Here is a 22,763-nt window from a genome sequence, read left to right as displayed (position 1 = left end):
CAAGTATATTTTCTGCTTGATATTAAAGCCATATAAATACAACTAATCAGTTAAAAATCAGACACAATACTACTCAATTAGAAATAGTCACATTTTTCTTGCATGAGCAATTTTCAATGTATTAAATATAGTAGTATTTACTTGTCCAGTATTTTAAATGTTCCAACAATTTTGAGGAATTTATCCAATGTGGAATAGTAGTTGTGTGAAAGTGATCATACCCAAAGCTGGGTTAAAAATGCAACTACTTTTTCATGTTTATTACACTATTTTTCCATTAAATATCAGATTTTCCCCATGGTTTGAATGGTTGATATATCCAAAAAAAAGTATCTGTCGTATCTCTGGTATTAAAAATAAAACTGAGCTCACTATTTTGTTTTCTTTTTGCACTATTTCTTTTATAGCTTTCTTACTGTAACTTATATTTGATGTATTACACTGTACTGCTGCCATAAAAAAATCAAACTTCATGAAATATGTAAATGATAGTAGACCTGATTCTGATTCCTAGATTGGAAACCATCAGACCTCTATTGACTGTCAGAATTGAGGCCTATTGAATTTCTTAGGATCATGTATGATTTCCAATAGCTAAACCAAAATAATGACTTTCAGTTTGATAGTTATTTTACCTTCATCCAGACAATCCTCAGTAGCCAAATTCCAGAAGTCTTGATTGGGGAAATCAAAGGCAAATTGGTTGATTACATTGCTGAAAACACAAGAGTGAGTATGATGAAGTATTGCAAAGACAGGGAACTGGAAGCTTAACAACTCATCTGTTCTCTCTGCAAGTATGATGACTAGCTTCCAGTCCTCTGTCTTTGTAACTCTCTATTCCACTCCCTGTTTGTCTTGTCTGCCCTCACCTTCTGACACCAGCCTAATTGAACAAAATGGACTCGAAAGGATTGGATGATCTATGACCTTGGACTCACTGCTGAGTTCAATAATTTAAGAGCATCATCATCATCATTTCTTACATGATTTATTTAGCAGGTACTGGTAATGATGATGCTGTTGTCCGAAGACCCATCTTTTAATCTTTACTTGTGCCATTACTACTATTCCTCCTTACATCATTATCTTTTCCAACATTTAGTCAGTCCTATTACTACCCTGTTAAGTAAAATATCCATCTTTTATTCTTTCTCCAAAAGTTAATCTATCTTTATTCTTGTTTCCAACATGGCAGGATTTTTCAATTCTAATTAAAAGTTAACTTGGTTTTTCTCTCTCCAGTGATTTGCCTGAAATGAATATTTCTACATTTCAACTTCTAAATCAGATTTCCAGTGCATTCATTGTTGTTTTTGGAATAGTTTATTCATTTAGATCACTTCAAAATGGAAAATGAGAGCAATTACTGTTTTTAAAATAGACTTCAATCCTTATCAAATATTCAACTTTATTCACACTGAAAATATTTATGATAGAATCAGAATCTGGTTTATTATCACTGTCATATTTGACGTGAAATTTGATGTTTTGCAGCAAAAATACTGTGCAAAGACATGAAATTACTATAAGTTACAAAATAAATAAACAGTGCAAAATAGCAATAATGAGACAGTGTTCATGGACAATTCCGAAATATGATGATGGAAGGGAAGAAACTGTTCCTGAGTGTGGACCTTCAGGCTCCTGTTCTTCCTCCTCGATGGTAGTAATGAGAAGAAAACATGTCCCGGAGAGTAAAGATCCTTAATAGTGCAAACATAGATGCTGCCTTCTTGAGGCAATGCCTCTAGAAGATGTCCTAGATGGTGGGGAGGATTGTTCCATGATGGAGTTGGGATTTTAATAATAAAATGTATCCATTAATCCCGGATAATTGTGGGGCCCATCATCAATAATAACAAGACAGCCTACAGAGAGGAGGTGGAAAAGCTTGAGGCCTGGTGCCAGGCAAATAACTACTTCCTCAGTGTTAACAAGACAAAGGGAATGGCTGTCACCTTCAGGAGAACTTGAACCACTCACTCCTCTTTTTAACAGCAACGACACAACAGTGTAAGCTGTGAACAATTTCAATATCCTGGGAGTACACATCTCACACAATCTCTCATGATCCCAGAACACATTCTACAGAATACGGAAAGCTCGCCAATGCTTCTACCTCTTGAGGAGGCTGAAGAGAGTTGGACTATGCATACTTATATAAATGTCATTCTACTGAGAACATCCTAACAAGCTACATCACTGTTTGGCATGGAAACTGAACTACAGTGGGCAGATAGACTCTACAATGGGTACTCAAACTGTCCAATGCATCACTAGTAACAGCCAACCCACCATCAAGGACATACATACATATTCTATTGTGCTTTTTTTAGTGCTGCATTGGATCTGGAGTAACAGTTATTTTGCTCTCCTTTACACTTGTGTACTGGAAATTACATTAAATAATCTTGAATATTTATTTACTGCAAGCCTATTTTTTCACACATTGTAAGGAAAGGCCCACATAAATCAATATTTTTGCTTTGCATATTGATTCCTCATCACCCTGTTAAATGCTAACTCTGACAGAAAAACTGTGATTTATGAAAACCAGATAACCCTAGGGATGTGGTAAAACCTAGAGAAGCGGTACAGAAACAGGTGATCAGGGAGTTGGTTAATAATATCTGCATCAAAAAGCTCCATGGATTGACTATCTCCAACAAAAGATAATCTGGTCACCTACCATTTGACATTCTGTGACATTACCACCACTAAAGGTCCCCAACATCAAATTCTCAGGATCACCAGTGACCAGTAGCTGAACTACATCAGCCATATTAATAACACGATTGTAAGAGGATCTCAAGGGCTGGATAACTCAGTAGTGCGCCTCACCTTTTCGTACCTCAAAGCCTTTCTACTGCATACAAAGTGCAATTCAGGAGTGTAATGCATGGATGACTGCAGCTCCAAAGAAAATCTGGAAACTTGACGTTATCGAGTAAAGCATGCTCCTTGATAGGTAACCTGATCTACCTCCCTTAAAAAGCCATTTCCTCTATCAGCAGCACACTGACTTCAATGTATACTGTCCACAATTTACCCCACTTGGTTACTAAGCTCACCTAAACACACAACCCCTACCATCAATTAGGACGGGGTAGCTGAGAAAAAGAACGCCAGCTGCAAGTTCTCTTCTGAGTCTGACTTGAAGAGCTATCAATATTCTTTCACAGTTATTGGATCTAGATCTCCCTATTCAACAGCATTTTGGGGATAAAAGGTGAAGAACAAAAAAAACTGGAGATATTAGAAATTTGAAGAAATGAAAATGCAGGGAAAACTCAGCAGGCCAGCAGGTCTGTGGAAAGATAAAGAGTCACCATGTTGGGTCTGCAGATGCTTTCATCAGAAGGGCAGCAGTGATTCAAGAAGCTAGGTCACCACCACCTTCCATCTGCATTTTTGTTGGCTAATTAACACACCTACTGTCTACACCAGCCACATCCTGAGAAATGAATAGATACATTGTCACCCAGTGTAATTGTAATGCCAGTATTCTGTGTCAAAACTTATCTGCAAGTTTATCATTCATGGCTAACGTAGCCATTCTCAGGAAGTGAGGAAAACCCCCTACTGTACATGCTGAATATAATCATACTATCTTGGCACACAGCCAAGCAAGACACTTAGCATTTAGTATTTGTCAATGTACATCATACATAACATCAAACTTAAATACTATACTAATCAGTATGGCTTCCAACACATTGCCTTTTCCTGTTATGTATTATCTCATTATTATACTGGCACAAAGGAAAATATGTGAAAATGCTATCGATATTTGAATCTGGACAACTGGAAACAAAATCTAATTTAGCTTACTGGAAAACATTCTCGAAGAAAGCAGCACCAAAATAATGATGAAGGGTCTCAGCTCAAAACGTTGACTGTTTTTTCTCATCTCCGTAGATGCTGCCTGACCTGCTGAGTTCCTCCAGCATTTTGTGTGTGTTGCTCTTAAACAAATTGTTATCTTGAAAACAAATGGAAATAGTTAACAAAAGTGAAATCATTCATAAACTCTCCTTCTAAATCAAGATAAAATCTAATAAGGTTAGAAATGCACATTCCATTATAACTGAAGAATACTTTTATTTGAGCATTGTTATAATATCATACTCCCTCAGCAAGAAAATGAATGACATATAATAACAAAACCCAGACTACTGGAATGTTTTAACAATCTTGAAGCATTTATTTAAAAGTTGTATTTCCCTGAAGAGTGGTCTATGGTCAGATCTGAAGGCAGATCAAAAACAAACAAACACTATCTTTACCAGTCCCTCAGAGTGGTATGAACCATCAGGCCTGTCAGCCTCTGTTTTCTTGGCACCTTGACAGCATTCAGGCCCTGGGGCAAAGAACTGGACTGCAAAGTGTTTACAACTTTTCAGAATTGTAGGCAAAACAGGAAAAGAAGGAAAATGTCAAAAAATCACAATACAACAAAGTCATTTGGTGTTTGAAGGAAATGGAATCCATAAACGACCAATTTATCTGAATGTGGCCTTGAGTTTCGTAATATAATTATCACTCTTACTTGTCTCACAGTGTGCAGTCTTTACTGTCTACAGTACTCTAAAACAATATTTTTACCTTAAAAAGCTTATTTTCAAAATATATTAACAAAAAGATGTTTCCTAATAATTCTAGTTGATTGGGAAGAAGTATATCTTAATCGCATAGGATACTGACAACATTTATAAATCTAAATTACCTGCATTAATCATGTGCAGATCAGTTGCACTATAGAGAGAACTGTTCTGGAAATGAAAAATCTGACAAGCAAATATACCAACAATTCACCTCCATCATTTAATCTCAGGGCTCTTATCTTTCAACAATATACCTGATATAAAATAAATCATTTTTGTGGTGGTTGGATATATGTGTGCACAGTATGTTAACGAGTGCACATTAGTTATGTTTTGAAGGAATGCTCCAGTCTTATGTTTATCATGAACTGCAACAATAGGTCACTGACAATTGACCTATAATAGTTTTATTTTATTACAAACTGATCAACAAAGACACAACATAATTATGCATTCCAAACTAAGTAACACTTTATTACCTCAAACTACTTCATTCAAAACTGGCCGATATATATTCTTGATCGATATAAAAAAAACAGTTGGACATTTTACAACAACCTGGTGTTTCATGTCTCATATTACTAATACCAGCTCCTAAATTCCACATTTATTTAAGAGGTGAAATTTAAATTCCACAGCCTTCATGTTGGAATTTGAACCTGCACCTTCAATTCATTATCCTAGGCTCCAGATTACTAGTCCAGTACCACGCAATTCAGCAATTTGCTACCATTCCCTGCTGAGATAGCATTGTTCACTCTTACTGAACACAAATACAGTCTGTTCATTCTACTCTGGTGTTTAAAACCTGTTCCTATTCGTATCTGGAATAATCTAAAGCTTATTGGCAGGCTTTCCAGGTAGAAACTCGAAACAATGATTCTATATCTGCTAAGAAGAAATGTATGCTTTTCATCACCTGAAGCAACTCTGAATCATCTCCTCCCATTTAAGAACCTATCCATTAAGAACTTAAACAAAATATTCTACCTCTCTTATCAGAACGGGATCATAATTTTTTTAAATTAATTCAGCAAGTAAGGTAACAGCAACATTTTTCTGTGGAACCAGGGGAATACTTGCACTCATTGCTATCACTACTTAAGGAATATTGTCCTGGATGATAGTCAGGTAACTTATCCATTATTCAGCCTTTTTCCCTATTTCTTACTAGCACCTTCTTCTCAATTTTCCCTCCCTCAGCTCATCTTCTCTCACTTTTGCTCTTTCTCACTTTGGTTCCTTCCATACGGAGTTGATGACATCATTTTGTGTGTTGGTATATGATAATGTTTATGGTATTGTGCTTTCCTGGTTTCATACATTCTGGAATCCACGTTTAATAAGGAGGTACATTTTTTTGTGCCAAGATCTAATGAGACACACCAAAGGTAATCTCCTTCATGCTTTCTCAAACAACATACCAAATAGGGTGAGAAGGCTTATGTTCTTGACTTTAAATCATTTCAGATCCAGGAATTCTTTCTTTGAGTATCATTCACCTGGCAATTTTTTAAATCTTCCAGATGACAATGCAGCTTAAATTTGATATTTGGAACTGCAATGAAGGTTTAAGACTCTTTAAGACTCTTCAAGTCTTCCAAAAAGTGTATGAATACACCAGAATTCAGCCTTGTGGGAGATCATACAGCAGATGTTCTTCTATGATGATCCTTCTTCTATTCCACCTGATATTTGATTGTTCATTGTTCATGATTCTTGTGAGTTGTATTTTCTAATACTTCACAATCCATTGGTCTTTTTAATTTCTAATAGGCAGTGAAGTAATAGTTTTTCATCTTAAAGATACAGTACATAAATTGGGTGTATTCTCTCTGGCCTTTGTCAAAGTCTCCAATTGCAGTAGTTTACCAAAAGGGTTCACATGTGTTTTCTTAAAATGTGTGCTTTGCCTGCTGGGCATTCATACTGTTAGCTGGTGACAGCACAAAGCAAGGCTGGAGTTTATCAAATAGTTAATCTACAGACTCATCTGAATGAAACCTGTGAATCAGAAAATGTCATTGTGGGGAATGACAGGACTGTGTAGAGATGTGGCACTAGCACTGGCCATCAGCTACACTTCCTGCAGGAACAGTGCCATGAAAAGTTTAATAGTTCACCAAATATTCTCTGTGGTCCCATGGGTATATACTATTGACTTTTTCATATAATGTACATTGCAATTCAGTGAATTCCATAACTCCTTGACTCAGAATCAACGTTTCCTTCTTAGGCCAGCAAAGCAAGTTGTCAGTCACAACTCCAGCCCAAAATTCTTATGGATTGATCTGGCCTTTTCCATTCTTTAATACACAAACAACTTGACAATATCTCAAATTCCATCCATACCCCCAACTGCAGCAATGTACATATCTTCAGGAGAGCTTGTCATGACACTGATCAAAATGGTCAGATTGGAAACCGGGGGACCCTGAATGAGAGGAACCTTATTCTGCTCTGTTTTTTCCTGACTGGAATGAATGAGGTGGGAAAAATGCTGTTAATCACAGCAGCCCTCATATCGCCAGTGTGAAGATCAGCAACACAGCAGGAGCCACACCCTCATAATCTGGTTTGCCTAATTTTTAAAGTTGAAAAAGCAAAGGTAATTGTATAAAATAGTTATTTACACTTATGTGTGCTGGGGAAATGAGAGGAAAAACATTTCTTAGATTATTAGAAAAAAATGCCTAATAATTATTTCAGTAAATGCTATTAAGTATGATCAGTGTATTAAGCGGTAAACTTGAGCCAATTAACACATCTTGTTTTAATAACGAGTAGAAAGTCTATCTCTCTCTCATGACACTGGAGAATACAGGCTTTCCCACAACCAATTTGAGTCTGGGACACATTACAGGACATGTTCCAAGTGGAAGTGATGATTTTTGACCTCGGCCCGGAGCTAGGGAAACACTTCCTGCAGGTTCATTGGAAACATCACCAATAAGCAAACCACTTCTCAGGCGAAGAAAGAAGGCTAGCTCAGAAAGATAAATATCCCATCAACAGTAACTTGCCTAAAGCCAAGTAAACAAGTGACCATTAGTACAAGTCTCTTCCCCCTCTTCTGTTCGGTCTTCACATTGCACAAACCCAGACAATCCTTAGCTTTAGATCATTGCTACTCTCTATATTCCCTATGCATTGCCATACAGAGCAATCTAAGACAAACGTATTATTTTTCATGTACCAAGGAAATAAAGCTATATAGGTTTCCATTTATGGTCACTATGCAATTCCACCTTTGCAATAAGAATTAAAGTGCAGGTGGTAAAGATAGGTGCAATGTGCTAATTTCAAAACTCATTCCTCTTAGTATAATTCATGTTTAGGGGAAACAGAGTGTGATTAACATCAAAAGGAGCACAAACATTATTGTGTGCTTTGGTCTGCATAAATAGTTCTACTTACTATGCAGAAAGGAATGCTGGAACTAATTGAAGAGAATATTTTTTTGAGTCTTCTAACATTTTAGGATGTAGAGTAATTTCTGAAAGGCTGCTGGCTCAAAAAAACTGGAATGAAAATATTTCCTGCAAAAAAAGATCAGTAGTTCCCTTTTCAGACAGTTAGCAGCTTGCTACATTATGTGAAAATTTGGTCAAGGAGATATGAATAATCCATCCAAACAATTTCTCTTGGAGTCATAGAGTCATATAGAAGCAGGCTTTTTGGCTCAATTGGTCATTGCTGAAAAAGATGCCCATCGAAGCTAATTCCTTCAGCCTGTGTTCGGCCTACATCCTTCTAAACCTTTCTTATCCACGTAGCACTCCACTTATTTTTAGATGTAGTGCTTTAGTCACTTCCTCTGAAAGTTCATTCCATATACAAACCACTCTTTAGGAGAAAAAATGTCCCTCAGATTGCTACTAATCCTTTGCCCTTTCACCTTAAATCTGCCCGCTGATTCTTAATTCTCCAACCCTGCAAAAAAGAACAAGTACATTCACCCTATTAATGACCCTCATGATTTTATACACCTCTATAAGGTCATTCATTCTCTTACACTCCTGTCCTGCTCAACCTCTCTCTCTAACTCAGACCCTTGAATCCTGGCAACATCCTCATTAATCTTCACTGCACTCTTTCCAGCTTAAAGCATCTTTCCTATTGCAGGGCAGCCAAAATTCAACACTCTAAGTGCGCCCTCACCAATGCCCTGTACATTTCCAGAAGTATATTTGTACTCACATGAATTGCAAATGACTGGTTTTAATGTATACAGTACATATTAAGTTTGGAATTCTATTAATTAAGTTTGTCTTTACCTGGATGTTTGTCTCTATAACACTTTGGAATCAAGGTTAATATGTTTGCTTTAAACTGGCTTTCCATAGTATTGTGTTGATATTATTTTTGTGGAAATTCTTTTTGAGAAAAAAAAGCACTGAAACAGCTGGCAATGGGATAAATAGTGAAAGGGCAAAATAAGCAAGATGTATTGAGGGAGATGAGGCTGATATGTGGGATTGTCAAAGCTGGTTGAGATTTATTCACAAGAATGATTCAAAGGAAATTTAGATTGCAGTCTAATTGTCCTCTTTTGCATAAACATGCTAAACCAGTTTTCTTTTCATCTATTACCAGATCCCAATGGCCCTAAATTCTCAAAGCGGACAGGATATTTCTAAACATAGCTGAGTCTGATGATTTTCTTGCATCATCCCACCGTAGCAGACACCTAAGGGTGTTCCATAATTATGCCATTCCTTGGATTCCCACAGACATTTCAGCAGTTGCAGTGATTCCTCCATGCATGTAGTATTTCCCATCTTGAGGGCGAAGGGAACACATAATGGGAACATTGTTGTATATGTCCTGCCCTTTTAAGTCACAAACCATCCAGATTCAGAAGTACTTCTCAGTGTTTTTATTGTTACATGGGTCAAAATCCTGAAAATCAACAATGGGATTATTTTCCACACATGGACTGCAGCTGTTCAAGAGCCTGGTTCCTCGCTACCTTCTTCAGGGCATTGTGGATAGGCAATGAATGTTAGGCTTGTTAGAGATGCCCAAATCCACAGTTAAGCACTAATAAAAAGAAGGCTCAGCTGTAATGTTCCCAGAGGGATAAATGCTTCCAGATCCTGGAAAACTATTAGAATCCTATTAAAGCTTGAAACTTCATCACATTATTGTCTGACAGTAGACTATTTTCAATGCTAATTAATCGGTCTCTGATAGGCCTTGGCATGAAACCAGATTTCAGCAAAATTTCTGAATGTTTATCAATGCCACAGGAGCTGTTTTGTAATTGTTTCACTTGCAGAAACACAATTCCTGATATTTTCACATAGCATGAAATTTATTTTCCATATTAAGTTTGCCAATTGTGGCTGGTTGATCCCTTCATTAATTATTTAAAGTAAAATAAGCATAAGATATCTAGGTCAAGGTCATCTGCGTCTGAGAGTACTAGAAGCGTGGGGTGGCATGGCGGTTAGCATAACGCTATTACAGCGCTGGTTGTATGATAGTGTTCAATTTGAGCTGCTGCCTGTAAGAAGTTTTTCATCTTCTCCCCATGACCACATAGTTTCCTCCCACGTTCCAGTGACATATGGCTAAGGGTAGTGAGTTGTGGGCATCCTACGTTGGCACTTGAACAGTTGCAGGCTGTTTAGCACAATCCTCCCCTGATTTGATCTGATGCAAATAATGCATTTCACTGGATGTTTCAATGTTTTGATGTACATGTGACAAATAAAGTTAATCTTATCTTAAGTGGTAGCCATAAAATGATGAATATGATTGTAATCATTTTCCAAGATTCCAGTTTGTGGAAAGGAGTGTTGCAAGTGTGTGAGGCCTCTGTCGGTCAGGGTAGACCATGGATGTTGCATCCTACCTGTCTAGGTATGCAAGCTTTGACAATATGATATGGAAAGCAAGCAGTTACCCATGTATGAAGCTCCCCCCTCCCCTCATCTGATGAACCCAAAGGAATGGCAGAGATCGATACAGTTTGGTACCAGCAGCATCACCGGAGTTGCCAGTCAGCGTTGAACTCAACATAGGAATGTCTTAGGGACTTCAGCTCAGGATTTTTCCTTCAGGGTTTACTCCTGAAGCCTTCCCCATGAATGGGTATATATAAGACAACGGGGGTTTGAGATCAGAGCTTTCCTACTCCTACGTGTACTGCCAACCATGGCTGACAAGGCCTATCTGCCTGAAGTGACTGTTTTAAAGTGCCAGTAACCTGCCTTTGTCCATTCTACTGTGCAAAGAACGTGCAGAGAATGGAGGATTATGCCCTTGTATAGACAGAAAAGTCTAGTTTAATTAGGGATTTAATTACTAATTTAATTAGTTGAGCGCAACATCATGGGCTGATATGGGTTGTTCCTGTGCTTAACTGATCTACTTTTAAAGTATTAGTGATATTATACAAAGTCATCCTAAATTGATGAAAAGGATATCCTGTGTGATACAGCATCTGGAATGTACTGAGTTTGTAACTGAAAGAGGAGAACCAGTGGGTGTGTTGAATTAGAATTTTCAGAGGGGATTTGATAAAGTCCCACCTAAGGGATAAGCATGCAATGGGTCAGGTGTAATATATTGGCATGGATCAGAAACTGGTTGCCAGAAAGGAAACAGAGTAGGAATTATGGATCTGTTTGAGGATGGTATGTGGTTATCAGTGGGTTTATTGCTTAGATCAGTGGTTGTGTCTCAAATATTAACCATATATATCAATAATGTTGATGAGGGACTGTAAACAATCTTTCCAGGTTTTCCAACAATGTGAAATGGGGTGGGGTTCACATGGTATGTGATTTTGGAAAGTTGAGTGAGTGGTTAAACACAAAGCAAATACAATATAACATGTTCCAAATTGGTAGGATAAATAGAACTGAAGTATATTAACTGGTGATAGATTAATAAATACTGATGTACAAGGGGATTTGGGTGTCCTTGTACACCAATCACTAAAGTCACAAATGATATCTTGGCTTTCATTGCAATAGGTTTTGTGTATGGAACTAGGGGTGCCTTACCACAAAATTCAGGGTCTTAGTGAGCCCATTTCTGGAGTATTGTGTGCAATTTTGATACCCACATCAAAGGAATGATTCATCACACAATTTGCCATGATGGTGAGATTGCTATATGAGGAGAAATTAGGTTTACTTTTCCTGTAATCACAGTTTTGAAGAATGAAAGGGCACCTCATTCAAATGTATGAACTTCTGATAGGACTTGACAAGCAGGAACAATGTTTTCATGTACTGATGGCGTGTAGCATCATCTCAACATTCTCGTCTCAACTCATCATAAAGATCAGGAGAAACAGTAAACAATGTGATAGAGAAACCGTTGCAGCAGGAAACGGAGTGAAGGGCTCATGAGAGCGCTGAGTGCTGGGAAGCAGCTGAGGTGAGCGTGATTTAAAAAGGCACATGCAGTGGGTACTCGGGACAGTGTGATCGAGCAACCGTTGCAGCAGGAAGAGGAGGGGCGAAGGGCTCATGAGATAACTGTCAGGGACAAATAAAAGGAGAGGTAACTAAAGAGGAGTGGCCAGTGTGTGAGTGGCTCAGGGTAGGAGTGGAGCTTTGAGGCTTTGGCGAGCAGAGGCTAAGGACGAGCTTGCTCCCAGTGAGGTAAGGCCAGGTAAGTTCCTTTAATCAATTTATTTAACTTAGGAGTAGTTAATGGAGGCAGCAGTTAGGGCAGTCGAGTGCTCCATATGCAGGATGTGGGAAGTCAGAGACAACACAATTGTCCCTGATGACTATACCAGCTGCAGCTGCAGCTTCTGACAAACTGAGCTAGGGAACTGGAGCTGGAGCTGGATGAACTTTGGATCATTTGGGAGGCAGAGGCAGAAATAGACAGGAGTTTCAGGGAGATAGTCACCCCTAAAAGTCATGAGGCAGGTAGCTGGGTGACTGTCGGGAGAGGGAAGGGGAATAGACAGGAAGAGCAGAGCACCCCTGAGGCTGTTCCCATCAACAATAAGTATACCGTTTTGGATACTGTTAGTGGGAACAAATTGTAGTGGTCGCATCTCTGGCACCGAGACTGGACACTCAGCTCAGAAGCATCCTTGCAGGTAAGTTTGCTAGTGCTGCTCCGGGGAGTTTAAACTAGATTTGCAGGGGGAAGGGAACCAGAGTGTTAGAGCTGAAGTGGAGGAGGATAAAGGTCATGCGAGGACTGCTTGTGTGGACAGAAATCATAGATTTGTATGTGATAGAAATGTTCTCAGCGGCCAAACTGAAAAGACTGGGGAAGAGCAGTCTGTCTCTCAAATAGAGAAAGATAGGAGACAGTGTGTAAGGGAGGATAGGCAGGTGACAGAGAAGGGATGCGCTCAGACTGAAAGTTTGAGATGTATCTATTTTAACGCAAGGAGTGTTGTGAACAAAGCGGATGAGCTTAGAACGTGAATCAGTACTTGTAGATATGATGTGGTGGCCATTACAGAAACTGCGTCAGGATTGGTTATTTCAAGTGCCCGGTTTTAGATGTTTCAGAAAGGACAGGGAGGGAGGCAAAAGAGGTGGGGGTGTGACACTGTTGATGAGAGATAGTATCACGACTGCCGAAAAGGTGGACGCCATGGAGGGATTGTCTACGGAGTCTCTGTCGGTGGAGATTAGGAAGAGGAAGGGGCCAATAACTTTAATGGGTGTTTTTTATATGCCACCTAATTGTAACAGGGATATCGAGTAGCAGATAGGGAAACAGATCCTGGAAAGGCATAATAATAACAGAATTGTTGTGATGGGAGATTTTGATTTCCCAAATATAGATTGGCATCTCCCTAGAGCAAGGGGTTTAGATGGGGTTGAATTTGTTAGGTGTATTCAGGAAGGTTTCTTGACACAATATGTCGATAAGCCTACAAGAGGAGAGGCTGTACTTGATTTGGTATTGGGAAATGAACCTGGTCAGGTGTCAGATCGCTCAGTGGGAGAGCATTTTGGAGATAATGATCATAATTCTATATCCTTTACAATAGCATTGGAGAGAGATGGGAACAGACAAGTTAGGAAAGAGCTTAAGTGGAATAAGGGGAGTTATGAGGCTATCGGGCAGAAAATTGGAAGCTTAAATTGGAAACAGATGTTCTCAAAGAAAAGTATGGAAGAAATGTGTCAAATGTTCAGGGAATATTTGTGTGAAGTTCTGCATAGGTACGCTCCAATGAGACAGGGAAGTTATGGTAGGGTGCAGGATCTGTGGTGTACAAAGGCTGTAATAAATCTGGTCAAGAAGAAAAGAAAAGCTTACAAAATGTTCAGAGAGCTAGGTAATGTTAGAGATCTAGAAGATTATAGGGCTAACAGAAAGGAGTTTTAGAAGGAAATTAGGAGAGCCAGAAGGGGCCATGAGAAGGCCTTGGCGAGCAGGATTAAGGAAAACCCCATGGCATTCTACAAGTATGAGAAGAGCAGGAGGATAAGACGTGAAAGAGTAGGACCTATCAAATGTGACGGTGGGAGAATGTGTATGGAACCAGAGGAAATAGCAGAGCTATTTAATGAATACTTTACTTTAGAATTCACTATGCAAAACGCTCTTGGAGATAATAGAGACAACTTGCAGCAGACTGAAAAGCTTGAGCATGCAGATATTAAGAAAGAGGATGTGCTGGAGCTTTTGGAAAGCATCAAGTTGGATAAGTCGCTGTGCCCGGATGAGGTGTATCCCAGGCTCCTGTGGGATGCGAGGGAAGAGATTGCTGAGCCTCTGGCAATGATCTTTGCATCATCAATAGGGACGGGAGAGGTACCAGAGGATTGGAGGGTTGCAAATGTTGTTCCTTTATTCAAGAAAGGGATCAGAGACAGACCAGGAAATTGTAGACCAGTGAGTCTTACCTCAGTGGTTGGTAAGATGTTGGAGAAGATCCTGAGAGGCAGGATTTATGAACATTTGGAGAGGTATAATATCATTAGGAATAGTCAGCATGGCTTTGTCACTGCGGGAGGGATGTGGAAGCCATAGAAAGGGTGCAGAGGAGATCTACAAGGATGTTGCCTGGATTGGGGAGTGTCTTATGAAAACAGGTTGAATGAACTCAGCCTTTTCTCCTTGGAGTGACGGAGGATGAGAGGTGACCTGATAGAGGTGTATCAGATGTTGAGAGGCGTTGATCGTGTGGATGGTCAGAGGCTTTTTTCCCAGGGCTGAAATGGTGGCCACAAGAGGACACAGGTTTAAGGTGCTGGAGTGTAGGTACAGAGGAGATGTTAGTGGTAAGTTTTTTACTCAGAAAGTGGTGAGTGTGTGGAATGGGATGCCAGCAAAGGTGGTGGAGGTGGATACGATAGGGTCTTTTAAGAGACTTCTGGATAGGTACATGGAGCTTAGAATAATAAAGAGCTATAGGTAAGCCTAGTAATTTCTAGGGTAGGGACATGTTCGGCACAACTTTGTAGACCAAAGGGCCTGTATTGTGCTGTAGGTTTTCTATGTTTCTATGTTAATAGATTGACAGCTGCAAAACAATATCTAGGTACAAGTAGGAGCAATAAAGTACTATAAGACAGATTCTTGACCTCACAATCTACCACATAATGATTTTGCACTGCATTGTTCACCTACATTGCTCTTTCTCTGTAGCTGTTGCACTTTATTCTGTAGACTGTTTTTGTTTTATCTTGTTCTACCTCAATGCACAGTATGCAATGCAATCTATTCACTGTTCATACTTACTCACCTTCTAACTCTGATTCATAAGGCCATAAGTTATGGGAGCAGAAGTAGGCCATTCAGCCCTCTGAGTCTGCTCTGCTATTGAATCATGGACTGAGCCAGTTACTCCAGTCATCCCCACTCCCCTGCCTTCTCCTCATACCCTCTGATGCCCTGGCTAATCAAGAACCTAACTATCACTGCCTTAAATACACCCAATGACTTGGCTTCCACAGTTGCTTGTGGCAACAAATTCCACAGATTTACCACACTCCGCATCTCTGATCTAAATGAGTGTCCTTCAATCCTGAAATCATGACCTCTTGTTCTAGACTTCCCTACCACATGAAATAACTTTGCTATAGTTAATCTGTTCAGGCCTTTTAATATTTGGGATATTTCTGTGAGATCCCCCTCATTCTCCTGAACTCCAGGGAATGCAGCCCAAGAGCTGCAAGATGTTCCTCATGCGGTAACCCTTTCATTCCTGGAATCATTCTCATGAATCTTCTCTGATCCCTCTCCAATGTCAATATATCCCTTCTAAGATAAGGAGCCCAAAACTTCACACAATACTCCAAGTGTGGTCTCACAAGTGTCTTATAGAGCCTCAAAATCACATCCCTGCTCTTATATTCTATACCTCTAGAAATGAATGCCAACATCTCATTCGCCTTCTTCACAACCGACTCAACCTGGAGATTAACCTTTAGAGTATCCTGCACAAGGACTCCCAAGTCCTCTTGCACCTTTGCATTTTGTATTCTCTCCCCACCTAAATAAAAGTCAATCTGTTTATTTCTTCCACCAAAGTGAATGACCATACACTTTCAAACATTGTATTTCATTTGTCACTTCTTTGTCCATTCCACTAAACTATCTAAGTCTCTCTGCAGGCTCTTTGCTTCCTCAGCACTACCTGTTCTGCCACCTATATTTGTATCATCAATAAATTTAGCCTCAAATCCATTAATCCCATAGTCCAAATAATTGACCTATAGGTTATATGTAAAACTACGTGAATGGTGTAAGTTATGTCATCACTATTTCCATTGTGTCGGCCTTGATAAAAGTAAAAATGAAGATGAAATGTTTATTCCCAGCTCTCCAGTTCTTTCACTTAGTTTTTGCTATTACAATACAATAATAGTGGCAATGAGTAAGTTTTAAATGAACCTGAGATGACTACCCACCTGTTGAGATGCAGCAAAACATATGATTTAAAAAAGTGCAGCACATTTTTCTTCAGAAAAGGAGAAAGATAGCCGAGTTAAAAAAGGCAGAAAAATGGGGGAAATTCATGGGTTCATAACAGTGAGTACATGGTGACAATAATCTTAAATTCAGAAAAGCAGAAATGTAGGCACATTCATCAGAAATATAGACATGTTCAATTGCACAAAAGTTAACTGGCTGATGAAATTGAGCAGTATTTTGAAGCAAATGAAATAGCCAATGAAAAATGAGTGCTAGTTTTGCTGACTGCATTGTGTAGAGAGGGATACAATTTGCTTAGAAGGTTTACTGCTTCATCCAAACCAGCTGAAATGAGCTTTGCTAAATACATGGAAGTAATGCAGGAAGATTTAGAACCAAAAATATTGATGATTGCAGAACATGTTAGGTTTCATAAGCAGAATCAAAAGACAGGGGAGTCCATTTCAGCTCATGTGGCTGAATTGAAGAGATTGTCTGGGTATTGGCTCTTCTGTGATTAGCTTAATGATGCACTGAGAGATTGTTTTGTCTTGGAGTCTTAAAAGAAAAAATTAAAAAATGGCTTCTAACTGAAGCACAACTCACATTTAATCAAAATCACTATATCAATGGAGACAGCAGAGACACAAATGAGTTGCAGTCAGGAATGAAATTGAGCATAAAGAAAATTGTAGTGTTGAAGCAGAAACCAGCCTAGTCGAACAAATTGTGCTACTGTTGTAGCAGTGTTGCATGTACACCAGACTAATGCATGCAAAACTCGCAGAAAATGCAACAAAGTAGGACACGCAAGGAGCATGTTGGGCAGACAAAAACAAATTCACTACACAGTAAAGAGAAGGAGATAAAAAGTCAAGTTGCATTTTCAAAAAATCTGCATATTTTTGATGAAAAATCTGATAATGATGAGAGTGATGCAGGACTGAATAGCCTTGAGATTTACAATGTGAAAACTAACAAGAGATTAGTAATATGGCTTACTGCAAATTAATAAAAATGGAATTGGACACTGGCTCGGTTGTTTTTTTGTCATTCCATAAAATGAGTTTGCATGGCATTTCAGAGATACTGAAATGAAGCCTGCAGCTATCCTACTAAGAACTTGAACAGGAGGAAAGGTAACTTTTGTGGGAATGACATTCACAACACTGAAACATGGCAACCAACAAGCCACATTAGGCATGTATGTGGTAAGAATAGGAGGTCCTGCACCGCAGTTGAGACCACTACTACTTGAGTGGAGATTCAGTCACCATGTGCATGGCACATCCCTGACACAGAGTCAACTGGGAGCAAATTAAGAAAGGTACTAGAGGTACATATCAAGGGTAAAATAGTGTTAAATGAAAATGTCACACCCAAGTTTCCCAAAGCCAATCCAGTTCCTTATACCATCAATGATAAAATAACCAGTGAGCTAGATTGCCTAGAGGTTGAAGGAATTCTTTCCAAGGTTGACTGGAGCCCATGGGCAACATCAGCGCTCCCAGTAGCCAAGAAGAATGGGTTTGTCGGGATCTGTGGAGATTTTAAAGTCATCATCAACCCAGTATTGAAAATAGATCAATACCCTCTGCTCAAGTGAGGATATCTTTGCAAAATTCTATGGAAGGAAACACTTCAGCAATATGGACTTAACTGAGGCCTACCTACGGATGGAGTTGGAAGAAGAATCCGAAGTGTTTCTCACCATAAACACTCACAAAGGGCATTATCACTAATAATAGGCTTATTTTTGGAGTAGCATAGAACAGGCTCCTGCCAAGCCTGGCTACACGGCTTCACCCTTGAACTCATTACTACAGATCGGGAAGAAACGACAATGGACAAAGCACTGTGAGGTGGCTTTCTGAAGGGTAAAGGAAATGGTGAACTCTGTCACTGTATTCACACATTATGATTCACGATGTCCAGCAAAGCTTGTCTGTAACACCTTGCATTGTGATAGAGATGCAGTCATGTCTCATGCTAGGAGTGATGGAAGTGAATGTCCACAGCTTTTGCATCACATTCCCTTACAACTGGAGAGAAAAATACACACAGATTGACAAAGAGTCCTTGAGTCTAGTTTGGGGTGTAAAACATTTCAACCAGTACTTGTATGGGTGAGAGTTTACCGTCATTACTGACCATCAAGCCCTGGTGTCAATTTTCAATCCACAGAAGGGTGTTCCACTAACAGCCACAGCACAAATGCAGAGATGGGCTCTATTTCCTGAAGGACACATTTACAGGATTGAATTAAAGAGGGCAACTTATCATGGAAATGCAGATGGATTATCCATTTACGAGGGTGATTGATAAGTTCATGGCCTGAGGTAGAAGGAGTCAATTTTAGAAAACCTAGCACGTTTATTTTTCAACATAGTCCCCTCCTACATTTACACATTTAGTCCAGCAGTCATGGAGCATACAGATCTTGGACCTCCAGAAAGTGTCCACAGATGGGTGGTTGATAAGTTCGTGGCCTAAGGCAGAAGGAGATAAGTTTTGCAGCTGTCATTACATGCATGTGCAGTTCAACTCTTTGAGTGATTATGCAGAAAGTTTGAAGTTAATAACTCATCTCCTTCTGAGTTGTCTGAGGAAGTCAAAGGTTGAAAACACAAAGTGGCATTTAGCAGGGTTAATAATCAATCTGTTTTGGCTTAAGCGCTCAAAAAGTATGCAGAGATAAGATACTTGTTGGATTGGGATGTACTGGCAACAAGTATGTCATCAAGGTAAATGAAAAGAAACTCTGCCGTTCATCAGCCATAGGAAAGTTTATGCTGCATTTTTCAGTCCAAGTGGCATGCACAAAAACTCAAAGAGGCCAACTGGGGTTATCACGGCTGTTTTCGGAATGTCCTTCCAGCACACAAGCACCTGATGGTAGCCCCTAACTAGATTAACTTTGGAAAAAGTTAACTTTCCAGCTAAGCATGCCAAAAGACCCTGGAGGTGTTGGACCGGGTAATGATCAGGTTGGTGGCCTCATTAAGGTGTCAGTAATCGCCACATTGGCAACAACCACCATCGGACTTAGGGACCATATGAAGGGGTGAAACTCAGGAGTAATTGAACCCATGTTGGCAAACTCATCCTTTGTGGTTGCCAGCTTTTCTGGGTCCAGTCTATGTGCATGGGCATGGGCTGACGGGTCAGTTGTAGACGGACCCCTGTGGCACAGGAAGCGTCGCCCTGAATGCGTGTTTTGTAATGAACAGTAGGGAATCTTACACGAGGACTCTCAAATCCCTTCCCACCTCTGATTTTTTTGAATTTTTCTTTCTATTTAGGAACTAGTCCATGCCTTTATTTTCTCTACCAAAGTGTATAAATGCACTTCCCTACACTATATTCCAAAGCCACATCTTTGGTCATTCTCCCAATCGGACTAAGTATTACAGCAGACACCCTGTTTCCTCAACACTACCTGCCACTCCGCCTGTCTTTGTATCATCTGCAAACGAGGCCACAAAGCCATCAATTCCTTTATCTAAATCATTGACATATAATGTGAAAAGAGGAGGTCCTAACACTGACCCCTGCGGCACACCACTAGTCAACGGCAGCCAGTCAGAAAAGGCCTGCTTTATTCTGACTCTATGCCTCCTGCCAGACAGCCAATCTTCTATCTTTCTTGCAATACCACAGGCTCTTACCTTGTTAAGCAGTCTTATGAGTGGCACCTTGTCAAAGGCCTTCTGAACACTCTCTCGGTTCAGACACTAGCTTCACAAATGTAAAACGTTTTCTATTTCTTCACTCAAATTCTCATACTTCTGTTAGCCTTGATGATATGTGTCTGCTAGTTAATCAACCATGGGGTGTATTTCAACAGATTTCAATCTGTTTCTCACTCAAAGTCCATAAATGGTTAGTCTCAACATGGGTCATTAGGCCTTGATTAATGGCTCGAACCTTGACATTTTCTCCTCCCTAATTCCAGATTACAGAGGCCAGTAGCTGCAATATTCCTGCTGCATAAGTTGAGCAAAAATTCAAACCTTGCTGGACTGAATAATTTAGTTAACTCTAGTAGAACATTTTAGTTAAAAAAAACCTTATCAGTGTGTATTTTATGATGTTTAAGACATTTTGTTGACTGTAATAAAGCAAAGTTAAGTTGAAAAATTTATAAAGAGTTAGTTTTCACTACAGATTCTGGAATATTTGAATCTGTGAACTAATTTGTCACACACATTAAATTTCAAAAAAAACCCAATGATTATTACCTCTCCATGCCACAGCCATTTTATGTGCCAATATTTTTCCATTCATTCACTTTTACCCACAAGTCTGCCCTGTCTTTAATTAAAAAGTGTAATAAATCACCTCGGTGGTTTACAGATTATTTCTCATTATAGAATTACAGCAGCTCAAGCTACAATCTTCTGTTTTAGCCAGATTCTCCTCGGTGAAAATTTAGATTTCAAATCTTATTTATCACTTGTGCTTTTGTGTCTAAGCTTCAGCAAGCAAATGTAGGAAGCAAGATACGCAATCAAACAGCAAGTGTGAATGCCTGAGATAGTTTGGATTTGAAGACTAAGCTGTGTGTTTTGTTTCCAAACATTCATATGGTTATGGCATGTCAAAATATCACAACTTGGTTTGAGCTTTTTTGCTATTGGAAGCGGTTATTGCTGGAGGGGTATGTGTGTGTGACTGCAGGAAATTGAGGTGATCAGTGAATTTCCCATGAATATCACATACATTGCGCAGCTTTAGCCATATGTCCATGAATCCTGCTGCATTTATTTGGTGATGGCCACAGATGTGGGCTCCATTGACAAATAGGGTCCCCAGGTCAGCTGGGAGTAAATTGAGGGCAGATGATACAAGAAGTTTAGCTTATTTTTAGAAAGGATCGGGGTTTCGCATATCTTGCCAATGAACATTAGATGGCATAGTCTGTGAAGTTTTTCTAATGCTTGCATTCTAAATTAACAATCTGATTAAAGTAACTTTATTTAAGTTTAAGTAGCATCATTTCATATTGAGAGAGAGATATGCTTCAGTCCCTCATGTTAGTTACTTTTATTATCACGTCTCTTTTTTACCTGGGCATCAAAAATAGCTATCGGGTCAAAAATGGAGAGAAGGGGGTTTCCTGGACAGCCTGGATGCATACGGTTCTGTCTCAGAACTAAGGCATACAGAATCACTGCTCTCAGTCTGGTAAGCATCCTTGCCTAGCAAAAATAAATGCCTTAGCTATGTAGCAAATATGTCTGCCCTAGTTAATAAGGACTGTGACGGATTAGTTGGACACCACACTGTTTTTGTCACCCATTTGAATTAGCCTTTGAAATCAGACCATAAGACATAGGAACTGAATTAGAACATTTGGTTCATTGAGACTGTTTGTCCATTCCATCATGGCCGATTTATTATCCATCTCAACCCCATTCTCCTGCCTTCTCCCCATGACCTTTGATGTCCTAATTAATCAAAAGCCTATCAACCTCCCGCTGAAATAAACCCAAGGGTTTGGACTACACACCGATATGTGGCAATCAATTTCACAGGTCACCACCATCTGTATAAAGAAATTTTCCCTCATCTGTTCTAAATGATGTTCCTCAATTCTGAGGCTGTGCCCTCTGGTCCTTGACTTTCTCACTATAAGAAACAAACTTTCCACATCCATTCTATTGAGGCCTTTCAATATTTGATAGATCTCAATAAAATCCCTTCTTTCTTCTAATCTCCAGCAACTACAGGTCCAGAACCATCAGACTCTCCTCATAAGTTATCTCTTCCATTCTTGAGATCTTTCTCATGAAACTGCTCTGGACACTCTCCAATGCAGCCCAAAACTGCTCACAATACTCCAAGTGTGCTCTGACCAATGCCTTATAAAGCTTCAGCATTACATCCTTGCTTTTACAGGTATATTCTAGTACTCTTCAAATCCATGCAACATTGCATTTACCTTCCATACCACTGATTCAACCTGCAAGTTAACCTTTAGGGAATCCTGCACAAGGACTCCCAAATCCCTTCACACTTCTGATTTTCAAATTTTTCTCTCATGCTCACATCCATGCCTTTATTCCTTCTACCAAAGTGCATGACCATGCACGTCCCCACAGTATATTCCAAAGCCACTTCTTTGCTCATTCTCCCAATCGGACTAAGTACTACTGCAGACACCTTGCTTCCTCCTCACCACCTGCCCCTTCACCTATCTTTGCATCATCTGCAAACACAGCCACAAAGCCACCAATTCCTTCATCTAAGTCATTGACATATAATGTGAAAAAAAGAGGTCCTAACAATGAC

This window comes from Hypanus sabinus, chromosome 11 (genome assembly GCF_030144855.1).
Source record: "Hypanus sabinus isolate sHypSab1 chromosome 11, sHypSab1.hap1, whole genome shotgun sequence".
In the NCBI taxonomy this organism is placed as follows: domain Eukaryota; kingdom Metazoa; phylum Chordata; class Chondrichthyes; order Myliobatiformes; family Dasyatidae; genus Hypanus; species Hypanus sabinus.
The sequence above is the reverse complement of the archived record's forward strand: the minus strand, read 5'-3'. Positions refer to the sequence as shown.